Genomic DNA, 16250 nt, shown 5'->3' with positions numbered 1-16250 from the left:
TCTCACAGTTGCACATGTGAGGATGTGACTCAGCCAGAAAAGGTTTTGCCTTCACTTCACCTCACTGCTGGGCTTTGATGGGAAACTTCACCTCACAGAGAGGTCCATGATTTGCATAATGGAGGGGATTCAAAAACTATGGAATCAGGAGAGAGTGAGCTCTATAGGTAAGTAGAGATGCAGGTAACGACTCATCCACTCAGGTCTGTTGAATCAATCACCAATGGCCAATGATTTAATCAATCATGTCTATGTAATGAAACTTCTGTAAAAACAGAAGGCAAGGATGGGGTTCAGAGAGCTTTCCAGTTGGTGAACACATAAAGGCTCAGGAAGAATGGTGCCCTTGGAAAGGACATGGAAACTCCACTCCCTTCCCACCTACCTTGCCCTGTGCTTCTCTTCCATCTGGCTCTTCCTGAGTGATATCATCCTTTTATAATAAACTAGTAATCTAGTAAATAAAATGCTTCTCTGAGTTCTGTGAGCCAAATTAGTTCACAAAGCTACTGATTATTTTTAGCAAATTAATTGAACCCAAGGAGGGGGAACATTGGAACTTCTGGTCTATAGCTGGTTCTCAGAAGCACAGGTGACAAACTGGGCTCACAATTGACAACTGAATTGAGAGGGAAGGCAGTCTTGTAGGACCGAGCCCTTAACTTGTGGAATCTGATGCCATCTCTGGGTAGTTAGTATCAGAATTGAGTTCAACTGTAGGACACCCTGCTGGTCTCCAAGAACTGCTCGACAGTGTGGGGGGAAAGCCCACACACATGCTGGAATTGGGAGAACACTTAACGTAGGAACTCATAAGGAAAAACTGCTCCACTGAATATAATCTGAATGACTTCTTGAAATGCTTTTCTCTCCCGTGAAGCAGAGTTGACACTTTAGCGTTCCTCATGAAGCTGGCTGGGGAGGTTCAGTGCCCAGGGTGAAACATGGCAAGGTAAACTACCCAGGCAGCCACAGGGGCAAACCACGAGGACTCAAGCTGGAGCCTGAACCTAATCTCAAGTACTGAATACATTGTGCCAAGAGACTAAATATACAGACTATGGCCAAACCATCTACAACAAAAGAACTCTGACCCGTAACTTCTGCAGCAATCAGATTAGAACACTCAGGACCAGCACGTGGTCAATGAGTGCCAGCTTCTCTAACTGTGGTCCCCACTCCAACCCAGGACCAACAAAGAAAATCAAATATACTCCCCAAACCAGTCACATGTGATGACTTGCTTCTCATTAGCCCGCCTCCACCTTCCCCATGCCAACAACCTCCAATAAGAGTGAATCATTCCCCTTTTTTCACTCTTAAAAAAAACTCCTCTGCCTGCCTTTAAATCTCTGCCAAATGCTAGTGATGGTAGCTGAGTTTCTTGCTATAGCATGCTGTGTCTTCATGGGGAAGGCTGTACTACAAATTTAACAAATAAGAAACAGACAAGGAAACATCAATTGATTAGTCCAAGGTAGAAGAGCTCGTAAGTGGCCGAGTCAGGACATAGATCTGCAGAACATACATCCAGGGCTCTTAACTTCACCATTTAAGCCTGTGGTTTCCAATGTTCAAATAAATGGCTTCAGAAGTCTTAACAGTGATATCGTGAAAGTCATATTGCAAGGATATTGCTCCATGAAAGCATCCGTGTGTCTCCCTTTCTCACCCTATGAGTGTGTATGGACCTGCCTCTCTATCCACACACATCTTTCCTGCTTTGTCTGGGATTTTGAAACTCTTTTCCATCATGTAGACCACTAGTTTCTGAATCTCCACATGCATCTTTTTCCGTGTTTATCCCTCCCTCTTCTCTGACCATGACTATTCCAGATGTACTCTCTGGCCATAGTGTAGAACAGATTCAATAGAAAAAAGGGGCTCTCATTCCTCACCTTGGAATTATTCCATAAATCATACTGGGAGACAGTTTTATCCCATTCATAAAGATAAATGAATTTAGTTATGTCCCAGAAACCTAGCAAAAGAGAAAACTTATTACACACTTTGGCCTCTTGCTCATCCTTTAAATCAGAAGGACTTCTAAGGCATTTCAACTTAAGAGTAATTTTACATTTTCAGAAATTCTTTTTAGTGTATACAAATAGTACCACCTACTGGGCCTAACTTTTTTTACAGTCCAACACTCCAGGTCTTTCAACATGCCCCCCTGGGGGGGTTGCATAGAGAACTGAAACCAGTGCAGAAGTTCTGCCACTTAATAGCTGTGTGAACTTCAGCAAGTTATGTACTTTTCCAAAGCTACAGTTTTCTTTTCTACTGCATAGAAATTATAACACATCCTACCTCGTAGGGTGTTATAAGGATTAAATAGTGTAATCCACATAAAGTACTTAGCATAATTCCTAGTAAGTATTTAATAACTGACAGCTATTATTACTATTATTACCTAAGCAGGATGCACATTTTATTGCTTGCCTTATTTTACTGAGCCACAGACCTAGCGCCTCAATGGACATTTCAAACAGAATATGCCATGAGTTTCTCAAATGCAATATGTACAAAGTTAACCTCATTATCTTCCCCAAAAGCTCCCTTACTCAGTCCCTGATATCATCCTCCTTATCCTCTGCAGGGAAAAAATGTGTTTCAATAAGTAATTATGTAAAATTGCACAGTTTAAAAATAAATGGTACTTAATAAATATTTGTTTCCTTCTTTCACAGTCAAATAAATAAATAAACAAGCATTGTTGAGAGCACTCCTTTCGGGGTTATCTTATTTTGATTCTGAGAGCTATTTTGAAACTGTAAATTATAGACAATTAATAGCAATGTAAAATAATTCTTGTCTATAGACGTGTAAATTATATCCAGTAGAGGTTTAAGTGGCATTCCCCACTGTGAAAAACATTAGTTTTGCCTTCATTCGCATGTTCATTTTAATATTCCTGATCTGTAAATGTGAGCTTCTTTTGACCTAGTGGTAACATCTTACCAATTCCCTCTTTAACAGCAAGTTAAATAAAATCTTTAAACTGTGTTCACTTTATATTTGTATAAGAGGCATGATTTTGCTTCCTTTGAAAATTATCTTTTAATACCTCTCTCAAGGAATAACAATACTATTCATCCACAGTTTTCCACTGAAACACAAAAGCCACCTTGACGCTCTGACCCTCACACCCCACATCTAACAGTCAACAATTCGATCAAGCGTGTCTCTAGTTCAGAGAAGGGATCACGGGGAACTGCCTGTAAAGCATTTAGCCCAGTACCTAGTGTACAGTAAATACTCACCTAAGGGTAACTATTATTAAATCTCACAGACTTGTCTGTCTCTTACCCTCCCCCCTTCCTCACTGGCTAGTTCAGGCCCATTTCATTTCCTGTCTAGGTCACTGATTCCTGTTCCACTTGTCCCCCTGGCCCCACCTCCCCTCACTTCTCCATCCTCCCCCACAGAATAATGTGAGGGTCTTCCCATTCCCTGTAGTGGTCATCATAAGAGGAGATAAGCTTAAGAGCTTCTATATTCTCCCAGTCCTAGGGCTCACTCCCAATCACTGCTTCCCAGTTTAGAAAGTTTCACATGTAAGCTGTAGACAACCGAGAAAAACAACACCCTTTACGGTTGTCCTGTCCTTGATAAGATACATTATTACTTTCAAACAGTCTCTAACTTCAGAACATTTTGATTTTTTTTTAAGTCTACACTTAGTTTGTTCTCTTAAGAAAAATTTGATTAGTGATTTTAAAATAGACCTAAAAACTCTAAGCCAAAAGGAAAAATATAATGAGACAATTAGCTTGTATCAATAGGCTAAGACTATTGAGCACATTTTCCTACAGAGTAAAAGTTACACTATTTAACTATGCAACGTTTTTACTTCTGACATCTGTTTTCATGGAAGTGCCAGCAGCCTTTATAAAGAGTGTGACTGTGATTAGTTATGGCCAGGTTAGTAAACAGAGAAGGAGCAAGGGCAACATGTGGATGGAGAAAGAAACTAAGCCTCAACGTCAGCAGAGGAGAACACATGTCACCAACACGCTATTCTACAAAATCAAGACATAAAAAGAGTCAAAGGGAGACATTCCAGAACATTAGAGAAGGAGGGTGGTGATTGTAGGAGGAAAATGTTAGTGAACGCAGATTGGGGCAATTTGGTGGTGTTCGCCAAAATGTTAAATGCACATATCCTCTGGCACAGCAGGGATACATCTTAGACTCTATCCTATAGAAATAGTTATGTGTACAAAGTTGTTTATTGCACTGCTTACAACAACAACAAAGGGAAATAGTGTTAGTAGTGGAATGGTTAAATAATTTGTGAAACATCCTAACTTTAAGAAACAGAGACTCAACTAACTGGCATAACAAGGAAACATTGTGGCTCATATAATTGGGAGTCCAGTGGTACGATGGGCTTCGGGGTTGCCTAATCCAGTGGCTTCAGTGCCATTTCTCCACAGTTCCCTTGGATTTGCCCTTCTGCTGGGACCAACATCATCCTCAGCTTGTGAAGAGAATAGTTGTTGCAATTCTAGGCTACAACCTGTAGACAAAGAATCACTTCCAGAATTCTTCCAGAAGCAGATTATGGCAGACAGCAACCTGTATTTAAAAAGTCTGTTTACCCCTTCTTCCTGGTCACATGGCCACCTAGCTAGGGACAACCTTTCCCAGTCTTTCCTGCAGCTGGTGTGGCCATGTGATCACTTTCTTGCGAATGGAAAGTGAATGGAAATAATATGTGTAATTCCTCCTTCATTTACTTAAAAGGAAATTGCTTACTCTGGATTTCCTCACTTTCTCCTTTCTGCAAGTTGTATCGTGTTCATGGCAGCAGCCCAGCTTCAACCATGCAAAGGACAAAGTCCTCAGAGATAACAGAGTAACAAGATAGAAGGAACAAGGTTCTATGAGTGACCCAGGCAAGAAAGCTTCCTTACCAGCCTAGAGTGGTCAAATTGTTGCACGACAGAGAAATAAAATTTTGTCTTATTTATTCCACTGTATTTAGGCGTCTCTGTCACATCAGCTTCCCTTTTACGCTAATAGAAATATCTTAAAATCTCCAGTGAATCTCCCCTCGTGTCTCAAGTCCTCATATATAAATTGAATCAAAGCCTGCTTCTAAGGCAATCATGTGCTAGGGGGTTGGGATTCTCCTTTGACCAAAAGACCCACACATGGAGCTGGGGGTGGGGTCAGCTGTCTCTGAGAGGCTCAGAGCTGCATGGAGAAGGCATGAATCGACCTCTAACTCAATTTCTCTCTCTTCCCCATTACTCCTGTCATAATTCTCAGTGGTTTCTTTTTTTTAAGATAGATTTTATTTATTTTTTAATTTTATTTATTTATTTTTGGCTGCGTTGGGTCTTCATTGCTGCACACAGGCTTTCTCTAGTTGAGGCGAGCGGGGGCTACTCTTTGTTGCGGTGCACCGGCTTCTCATTGTGGTGGCTTCTCTTGTTGTGGAGCACAGGCTCTAGGTATGCAGGCTTCAGTAGTTGTGGCTCGCAGGCTCTCAGTAGTGGTGGCGCAGGGCTTAGTTGCTCCACAGCATGTGGGATCTTCCCGGACCAGGGCTCGAACCTGTGTCCGCTGCATTGGCAGGCAGATTCTTAACCACTGCGCCACCAGGGAAGCCCAATTCTCAGTGATTTCAAAATCAACAATACAATCCTTCCATGCCATGTCCTCTCAGCTCCTTAGCCCTCTCTCTCTAACAATCTTATCCTCCACCTCTCTCATCCACCTACTACTACGTTCATATGCTAGACCAGTGCTGCCCCATAGAACCTTCTGCCATCATGGAAACATCCGATCTTCAGTCTCCAATGCAGTAGTCACTAGCCACGTGTGGCTGTCAAGCACTTGAAATGTGGCTAGTGCCAAAGAAGAAATGAATTTTTAACTTTATTTAACATTAAGTAATTTAAATCTAATTTTAAAAAGCTACATATGGCTAGTGGCTATTGCATTAGACAGTGCAGATCTTGACTGTGTTATTCTCAACAAGTGTAATTCTCCACAATCTGAATTCCAAACATCCTACTCTCCACCAACATCATCATATTCTTCCAGATAACTCTTCCAATGCAATATTCTCTTCAAACTCCTGGGACTTGAAATCCAAACACTCTATCATCTTTCACTGTCCCACCTTCCTTTATTTCTCATCTCCCTCATTGCCCAGCTTAGAGTTCATGATCTTATAACATCACATTTGCATACACTCTCAACTCCATTCATTCACACTTGGAAGGCAGGACTCCAACTCTAGCCAAAATCCAACTCTCCACCTACTTCAAACTCCACCTGAGCACTTAACCTTAAGTAGAGGAAAAATGCTCAGCACCCTAACTGATCACTCTTCAACTCATGCTTACCCTACTGCCCCCCAAATTCTGCTAGATTTTTCTACTTCCTTCACACCTCAATCTCATCTCCAAGATGACTATTCTATATCATCCCTTCTCACTACAAACCTCTACCATTTCCTTCTCACCTCTCTCTCAGATGAGAAAATAGTAGCAATTAGCAGATACCTTTGACAGATTTCCACCAACTTCTCTCCCAAATTGTTGAGTTTTCCCTTTCTACTGGGTCATTCTCCACAGTACATAAAAATGCCTTACTATTCCTGTTTTTTAAAAACCCTCCCAAACCACACATCTCTTTCAGCAAACGCTTTTATACATCAGAGTAACATGATCTGATTTATGATTTAGAAAGATAGTTCTGGAGAATGGATTATAGGGGAGCAAATGCAAGTAAGAAACCTAATTAAAAGGCTATTTCAGGACACTAGTTCCAGCAGTAGTAAACTCAATAATGTTGATCATTCTTAAAACAGGACCCTTTGGAGGCTGGAAAACTATCACAGAATAGGACAAACTAAAGAGACCTAACAGCTAAATGCAATTTATAAACTTTGATTGGCTATTTTTTTAATGTTTATTTATTTAGTTAGTTAGTTAGTTAGTTGCTCTGGGTCTTAGTTGCAGCAGGCGGGCTCCTAGGTTGAGGCTTGTGGGCTCCTTAGTTGTGGTTCACCAGCTCCTTAGTTGCAGCATGAGGGCTCCTTAGTTGTGACATGTGGGCTTCTTAGTTGTGGTCCACTGGCTCCTTAGTTGAGGCATGCGAACTTTTAGTTGCAGCATTCATGTGGGATCTAGTTCCCTGACCAGGGATCAAACTCAGACCCCCTGCATTGGAAGCGCAGAGTCTTAACCACTGCACCACCAGGGAAGTCCCTCAATTGGCTCTTTAATCAGGAGAAATATAACCATAAAAAGTGGCGTGTGGTTCAATGTATGCAAATCAATTAATGTGATACACCACACTAACAAAATAAAGGATAAAAATCACATGATCATCTCAATAGATGCAGAAAAATCATCTGACAAAATTCAACAGTTTCATGATTAAAACTCTCAACAAACTAGATGTAGATGGAATGTACTTCAACATAATAAAGGTTATATATGGCAAGCCCACAGCTAACATCATACTCAATTGTGAAAAACTGAAAGTTTTTCCTCTAGGATGAGGAAGAAGACAAGAATGTTCACTCTTGCTACTTATATTCAATATAGTACTAAAAGTTCTAGCCAGAGTAATTAGGCTACAAAAAGAAATGAAAGTATTAAAATCAGAAAGGAAGAAGTAAAATTATCTGTTTGCAAATGACATGAATTACATATAGAAAACCTTAAAGACGCCACACACAAAACAAAGTTAGAACGAATAAACAGCTATGGTGTTTAGAACAGTATGGTACTGGCATAAAGACAGACATAGAGACCAATGTAACAGAATAGACAGCCCAGAAATAAACGCACACATATACAGTCAGTTGATATTTGACAAAACTGCCAAGATCACACAAGAGGGTAAAGAGAGTCTCTTCAACAAATGGTGTTGGGAAAATCAGATATCCACATGCAAAGTAATAAAACTGGACCCTTTTCTTATACCATGCCAAAAAATCAACTCAAAATATATTAAAGTCTTAAATTTAAGAACTGCAACTATAAAACTCCCAAGAAATAACATATTGGAGAAGCTTTTTGACATTGTTCTTTTTTTTTTTTTCACCTGCTTTTAATGCTAACCTTGTTAAATTAGGGAAGAAAATAATGTTTAAAATGCCCTGTTAGGAGAATGCAACTTGAAGTCGGTTCCTTAAAATCAGCTTAATTTTTTTTAACATCTTTATTAGAGTATAATTGCTTTACAATGGTGTGTTAGTTTCTGCTTTATAACAAAGTGAATCACCTGTACATATACATATGTCCCCATATCTCTTCCCTATTACACCTCCCTCCCTCCCACCCTCCCTATCCCACCCTTCTAGGTGGTCACAAAGCACCAAGCTGATCTCCCTGTGCTATGCGGCTGCTTCCTACTAGCTATCTATTTTACATTTGGTAGTGTATATATGTCCATGCCACTCTCTCACTTCGTCCCACCTTACCCTTCCCCCTCCCTGTGTCCTCAAGTCCATTCTCTATGTCTGTGTCTTTATTCCTGTCCTGCCCCTAGGTTCTTCAGAACCTTTTTTTTTTTTTAGATTCCATATATTTGTGTTAGCATGAGGTATTTGTTTTTCTCTTTCTGACTTACTTCTCTCTGTATGACAGACTCTACGTTCATCCACCTCACTACAAATAACTCAATTTCATTTCTTTCTATGGCTGAGTAATATTCCATTGTATATATGTGCCACATCTTGTTTATCCATTCATCTGTCGAGGGACACTTAGGTTGCTTCCATGTTCTGGCTATTGTAAATAGAGCTGTAATGAACATTGTGGTACATGACTCTTTTTGAATTATGGTTTTCTCAGAGTATATGCCCAGTCGTGGGATTGCTGGGTCGTATGGTAGTTCTATTTTTAGTTTTTTAAGCAGCTCATGCAGCTCAATATCAAAAAAACAAACAACCCAATCCAAAAATGGGCAGAAGACCTAAATAGACATTTCTCCAAAGAAGATATACAGATTGCCAACAAACACATGAAAGGATGCTCAACATCACTTATCATTAGAGAAATGCAAATCAAAACTACAATGAGATATCACCTCACACCAGTCTGAATGGTCATCATCAAAAAATCTACAAACAATAAATGCTGGAGAGGGTGTGGAGAAAAGGGAACCCTCTTGCACTGTTGGTGGGAATGTAAATTGATACAGCCACTATGGAGAACAGTATGGAGGTTCCTTGACATTGTTCTTAGCAATGATTTCTTGAATATGACACCAAAGGCACAGGCAACATAAACAAAAATAGACAAGTGGGATTTCATCAAACTAAAAGGCTTCTGCACAGCAAAGGAAACAACAGAATGAAAAGGCAACCTACAGAAAGGGAAAATGTTTGCAAACCATACATCTGATTAGGGGTTAACAACCAAAATACAAAAGGGACTCCTACAACTCAATAGCAAAAAACAAATAACCCAATTTAAAAATGCGCAAAGAACTTGAATGGACATTTCTCTAAAGAAGACATACAAATGGCCAACAGGTATACTAAAAAGTACTCAGTTTCACTAATTATGAAGGAAATGTGAATCAAGACCACAATGAGATTATCACCTCACACCTATTAAGATGGCTATTATCAAAAGCAAAATAAAAGATATTAGAGAGGATATGAAGAAATTAGAACCCTTCTACTCTGTTCGTGGGAATGTAAAATAGTACAGCTGCTGTAGAAAATAGTATGGAGGTTCCTCAAAAAATTAAAACTAATATGATATCGCTTATATGTGGAATCTAAAAAAAGGGTACAAATGAACTTATTTACAAAACAGAAGTAGGGTCACGGATGTAGAAAATAAACCTATGGTTACCAGGGGATGGGGGGAGTGATAAATTGGGAGATTGGGACTGACATATACACACTACTATATATATAATAAGAACCTGCTGTATATAGCACAGAGAACTCTACTCAATACTCTGTAATGGCCTATATGGGAAAAGAAACTTCTAAAAAAAAGAGTGGATATATGTATATATATAACTGATTCACTTTGCTGTACACCTGAAACTAACACAACATTGTAAATCAACTATACTGCAAATAAAATTTTTTTTTCAATTAAAACTAGAACTACCATATCATCCAGCAATCCTAATTCTGGGTATTTGTACAAAAGAACTGAATCAGGATCTCAAGAAGATATCTGCACTACCAGGTTCATCACAGTATTATTGACAATAGCCAAGATATGGAAACAACCTAAATGTCCATGATGAATGAATAAAGAAAATGTGTTATATACATACAATGAAATATCATTCAGCCTTAAAAAAAAAGGAGATCCTGCCATGGGTGACAACATTGATGAACCTAGAGACACTACTGCAAGTGAAATAAGACAGTCACAAAAATACAAATCTGTATTATTCTATTTATATGAGGTATTCAAAATTGTTAAACTCATAGAAGGAGACAGTAGAATGGTGGTTGCCAGAGACTGGGGGGAGAGGGAAAGGGAGAGTCCTTGTTCAATGGATATAAAGTTTCAGTTATTCAAGATGAATAAATTCTAGAGATCTGCTGTTCAACGTAGTACCAGTAGTTAACAATATCTTTTGCATTTTAAAAATTTATTAAGTGGGTATATCTCATGTCAAGTATTCTTACCAAAAACAAAGGGGCATGAGGAAACTTTTGGAGGTAATGAATGTGTCTATTACCTTGAGGGGTGATGGTTTCACAGATGTATGAATATGTCCTAGCTCATTAGATTATATACATTAAATATATGCAGATTTTTTGTATATCAATTATACCTCAATAAAGCCATTGAACCTAAAATGACTGGTATACAGATAAATGTTTTAAAAATGGGTGGGGAGGGCTTCCCTGGTGGCACAGTGGTTGAGAGTCCGCCTGCCAATGCAGGGGACACCGGTTCGTGCCCCAGTCCGGGAAGATCCCACATGCTGCAGAGCGGCTGGGCCCGTGAGCCATGGCCGCTGAGCCTGTGCGTCCAGAGCCTGTGCTCTGCAATGGGAGAGGCCACAACAGTGAGAGGCCCGCATACCACCAAAAAAAAAAAAAAAAAAAAAAAAAAAAAATGGCTGGGGGTGTGGGGAGATCACAGATTTGTAGTGTTTGCCTGTTTCCATGATGTAAATACCCCCACCATGAACAATGTCAAGCTATTGTGTAGAGCATTACTGTGTGTAATGCCAAGCTATCACTGAACTTGGAAGAGATGCATATTCTCACTCTGCAAGCCAGCTCCAGTACACCACTAGATAAGAACATTTTGGGGACAATTGGAGAAATTTGGACTGTATGTTGGATGATGTTATTGAATTTATACTGACTTTCTTAGTATAGAAAGGGAGAATGCCCTTACTCTTGTGAAATATGTGCTGAAATATCCTGATGGCATCCTGATGTTTGAAAACTACTTTCAGATGTGTGTGTACAGGTGTGTGTGTGTGTGTGTGTGTGTGTGTCTGTACGTGTGGAGAAAGAAAGAGAGGGGGAAGACAATTTCAATGTGTCAAGTGGTTGCTAGTTGATGAAATGGGTGAAGGATACATTAGTGTGCATTAATAAAATTGTTCTTTCAACTTTTCTGTGGGCTTAATATTTTTCAAAAGAAAAATTAATTTGTTGCCAATAGAAGATTTTATATAAAAATCTGAATTTGCAGTTTCTATTGAAAGGAACCTAAAACCTTGCAATTTGGGGCTTATGCTCTCAAATTACACCATTTAGCTGAACCTAATAGGTGGGGGATGTGCTTTCCAGTCAGATCTTATCTCGGCCCTCTTCCCTCATTTGGGTTACCTTCATGACCCCTGTGGGCATCTGCATTTGATCCCCTGGTCTGGAAACTGTTTAATGAGCTTAAGATGGTATTTTATGCTTGTTTCCAAGCACTCAATGGAGAAGGAAAAAAAAAAAAGATGTTGCCTATTATTATTCTCAGTGCTTACTTCTGTAATTATTCTCTTCTGAGATATTAGCCCTAGGCTAATACCTAAAACCAATTTTACGCTTTTTCAAACAGGTTTTCAAACAGGTTTTACCAGCTCCCTCTGCTAACCCTTTCCAAAAGGATGAAACAGCTTAAATTCCTTATAAGTTCTGAATTTTGAAATCACACTTCTGGGGTTAGGGAACTCTAGACTTGGGAGAACTTGATGACGTGATAGTCACCTAATTGACTTTCTCCTATGGACAGTTCCTATGATGGTTCAAGGGACTAATTCAAGAGTCAGAATTTAGTACGTAGAACGTCTGTTTCACTGGGGATCGTGGTTTGGAGTGACTTGGCGCCCTCTAAAGGCTACAATGAGAAGAGCAGTCGCTTACCACGTGCTCCCCTTTAAGTTTAGGGCTCCGTCGGAACTGTGACGTTTAGGAGGGTGGGGAAAGGGGCAGAAGTCGTTTGTGGCCTTCGAATCTGACGGCTTTATTCTAACTCGTCATTTAGCCCTCCTTCGAGAACACGGAAGTATCAAGCTGGTGCCCTACCCAACTTTTTTTTCCTCGGTGAGTATACTTTCTGCTGTCACTAGCATGACAGGAAAATCGGATGGTTTTTGTTTTAAACCGAGAGTACTTTGATTAAAGTCAGCATTAGTTTTTTATTTTTCTTTTAGAACAAGGAGTTTGTGTTTGGAATTTTTTTTTTTAAGACAAACACTATCTTTGGCTTTGGGCTGTGAGAAATAATTTGTCAAAATATCTGCTCTATGCCAACAAGGTAAGTGTCCTGGATTTTTTTTTTTTTTTATGGGGAAATGTTTCCAGAAGCTGCTTTCACAGAGGATGAATACTTTCCTTGGTGAGTACACTCCTTAAAAATGAATGTGATCTTCTCCTTCGAGAGCCTCTTGATTAGGGTTAAAGCAGCAGAATTAGAGAAAACCAGGAAGCAAAGGAACGTGCTAAGGAAACAAAGTTATGTTGTAGGGGAAAACCACCCTGAAGGAAGGTGTGGGTGAGAATAACAGAATCATGGGACTGTCTGTGATTCCAGGCTCACTTCTGATTTCATCTTTTGGATGAGATGGAATTGTGAGGCACTGGGAAACACAAAATACTCCACAAGTGTTATGTTAGGAAATACCGTAGCAAAGGAAGAGCACTGGTAGAGTGATAATAAGAAATATAAATAGATCCAAGTCCAAACTAATATAAATCATAATCAGCTACATAATTTGCTAATCATCCAAGTCTCTCCATGTCTCAAAAATGATTCCTGCATTTTCTGGTCTGTCAGGTATGGGATGGGGTTTTCATGTTGTTCAAAAGTCCAGTTCAGGGCTTCCCTGGTGGCGCAGTGGTTGAGAGTCCGCCTGCCGATGCGGGGGACACGGGTTCGTGCCCCGGTCGGGAGGATCCCACATGCCGCGGAGCGGCTGGGCCCGTGAGCCATGGCCGCTGTGCCTGTGCATCTGGAGCCTGTGCTCCGCAACAGGAGAGGCCACAACAGTGAGAGGCCCACGTGATGCAAAAAAAAAAAAAAAAAAGTCCAGTTCAGTAGTTTAGAGCTTCTTTCGATTAAGGAACTAAATGTCAGCAACCTTTTGACCTACAATGGACCTTATGTTTATAGCCCACTTCACAGTTTACAAAGAGCTTAACACACCTTATGTCCTCCCGCCCCTTCAAGCCTGCAGTCTTCTCTCCTGCCTTTCAATTCACATCTACTTTGGACACCAATTATTTGGCACTTAAACAGTCTCTAAGTCAGTCTGTAAAGGACAAGGTGTTTTTGCCCAGGAAAAATACAGCCTACTATGTGTCTCTAACTAGATCTCCAGGCATAGCTAAGCAGCCCAAGAGTGTCTGCAAGCATTTGTACCTAGAGCACACTGCTATTACAGGACGTACCACATGATATCATGTGTGTCAGCCTCTCTCCATATAGTGGCATCTTCCTGTGGACAGTCACTGGGTCTATATTTATTACTATTATTTAAGTCACTGGCTCTTAATCATCTTGGGGGTCCCCATGCTTGGCTCAGTACCTGCCCTTAGAGGTACACAGGGTGCATCTGTTGAGTGAATTAATTTGCTGCCAGTCTATTCACTGCAGCACATTTTGCATTTTAACCAGATCAATTAACAACTATTTCTTTCATATTATTATTGCAAAAACACAGCACAGAGGGATCTGCCAATTCCAGACCTCTACCTAGTGCCCTGGAAGTTTAAGTGTTCTTATTGGTGGAGGCCATTTATTTCTGATTAAAAGCCACCTAAACCTTTTACTCAATCCAAAGGAAGTCATAGGTATGTTTGCCTATATGTTTCCAAACTTGTTGATAAATTTTATCTGCATGAGCTGTCTTTTCCGGGAAGAGAGGAAAGGAGGGAGTCAGTTAGGGAGGTGGGAAATGAATGCTGAGTAAATATTTGGTGCTAGGCAGTTCTGTGTAATTATTATCACTGTTTAAGACCCAAACGATCCTTCAGTATGGCTATTTTTCTTATTTGCAAACAGTAAATCTTAAGGTGTGTAAGTGGGTTGTTTGGGGTCACATGCCTAGTCAGTGGCAGAGACAGAGTTCAAACCCAGTTCTGCTGCCTCCAAAGTCCATTCTTACTGCAGCCTGCCCAACTCTTCCAAATCAAAAGAGACTTCTAAATAAACAAAAAGTCTCAGGGGGAAAAGTGTAAATTTTGCTATAAATAATGAAGCCAGGCGTGAAGGTCTCAACCTTACAAAGGGTAGGGTGGCAGGTAAGATTTGGAAACAGGCAGCTCTGAGAAATCCCTCTGATCCTTGTTGCAAGTCCCTGCCTAGATCCTCCTCTGGAACCAGGTGAATCCGAAGGGTCCAAGGGCTCAGCAGTCTTCTTCTGCCCTCTGTAAAGTCAGTAACTTCACTTTGGTTTTGCGCCTGGGGGTTCTGATCTGGCTAGGAGGCAAACTACAAAACCAAAAGGACAAAATCCCCCAAGCCCAACCAGAAGGTGTGGCAGCAAACCTGTGCTCAGGTGAGGGAAGAGGCTTAGTAGCAGGAATCACAGGACACTTCAGGCTCTCAGACCAATGAGATGAGCACATCCAGGCTCATACTCAGATACGCAAAGTCTCTCCAGACTCAACCTCTTATTAGCAGAGTGGCCTTAAGTCGTGTTCAGTGATGATGCTATATGTTTTCCCATTTACTGGTATTCAGGGCTCAATAAATATGTTCTCCCTAGGTTCCTCAAGGCAAACACCACTATCGTAAGTGTCATGACACTACAAAAGTCACATAAGAGTTATACAGCAAGATCTCTCCTCAAAAAGTACCATGTCTTCATAGGCAAAGTCAAATCAGTTAAGTATATTTTATAAAGCAAATACTTTGAGGTCTCAACTACTCCTTGTGTGTTTCTCAGACTGGCCACGAGGGTTGAGGGAAAGGCAGCACTTGAGAGTGAGGACACCTGACACTTCAAAGTCTTCCGTGTGACATAAACCTGATTTGCTGAAATCAACTCGGTGGTTAGCCCATCTGATCAAAGCAAAAGCTATGTTGATGTTTGCAGAAGCCCAAAACATAAAATCAAGAAAAACTGGTTATAAATCCCCATGACACATTCACACTTCCTCCAATCTTTCCTGACAACATGGCATCCCCATTTCCATATGACCACATGACCAGAGTTCTGTATTATGGTGAGTCAACCTTTCTCTGTGCAAAGTTAAGAACCTCCCCTAAATGCATGTAATATCTTTTTTGCTGGCAGGACATGGTCCATGACTAGCTATTCTTTAGAACTTTAGACGCTTTGAATAAAAACTAACATTTTTGCTTGTTGCAATTCCTAGCATTTCAGAGGGACTAGGTGTTAGCAAAGAGTCCTTTTAATACTGAGAGGATCTAAAGTCTTAAGGGGATCAAGGTCCTGGCTACACTAGCTAATAATAAGAGCAAAATTTAATTGAGCACTTACTATGTAGCAGACACACTTCTATCACCCTTCCAACATATCTCAGTCATTTAATTTCATAACAAATATTTTAAATTGGTATTATTATTTCCACTCCCATTGTGCTGATGAGAAAACTGAGGCACAGAGAGGATGAACAACTAGCCTAAGGTCATACTGTAAATAAATGAAGCGAGGATTCAAACCAAACCAGTATGATTGCAGAGTCCTCATCTTTAAACAAAATGTGATTCTGCCTCAGCTCAAAGATGAAAGGATCACTGTAAAAGTTGACTTCTATGACAAGGGTTCCCTTCTAGCTTTGTCATATAAAGATGCTCTGCTCAACCTATCTCATACAG

The sequence above is a fragment of the Orcinus orca genome, chromosome 1, assembly GCF_937001465.1.
Source record: "Orcinus orca chromosome 1, mOrcOrc1.1, whole genome shotgun sequence".
Classification (NCBI taxonomy): Eukaryota; Metazoa; Chordata; class Mammalia; order Artiodactyla; family Delphinidae; genus Orcinus; species Orcinus orca.
Note: the sequence above shows the minus strand (reverse complement) of the source record.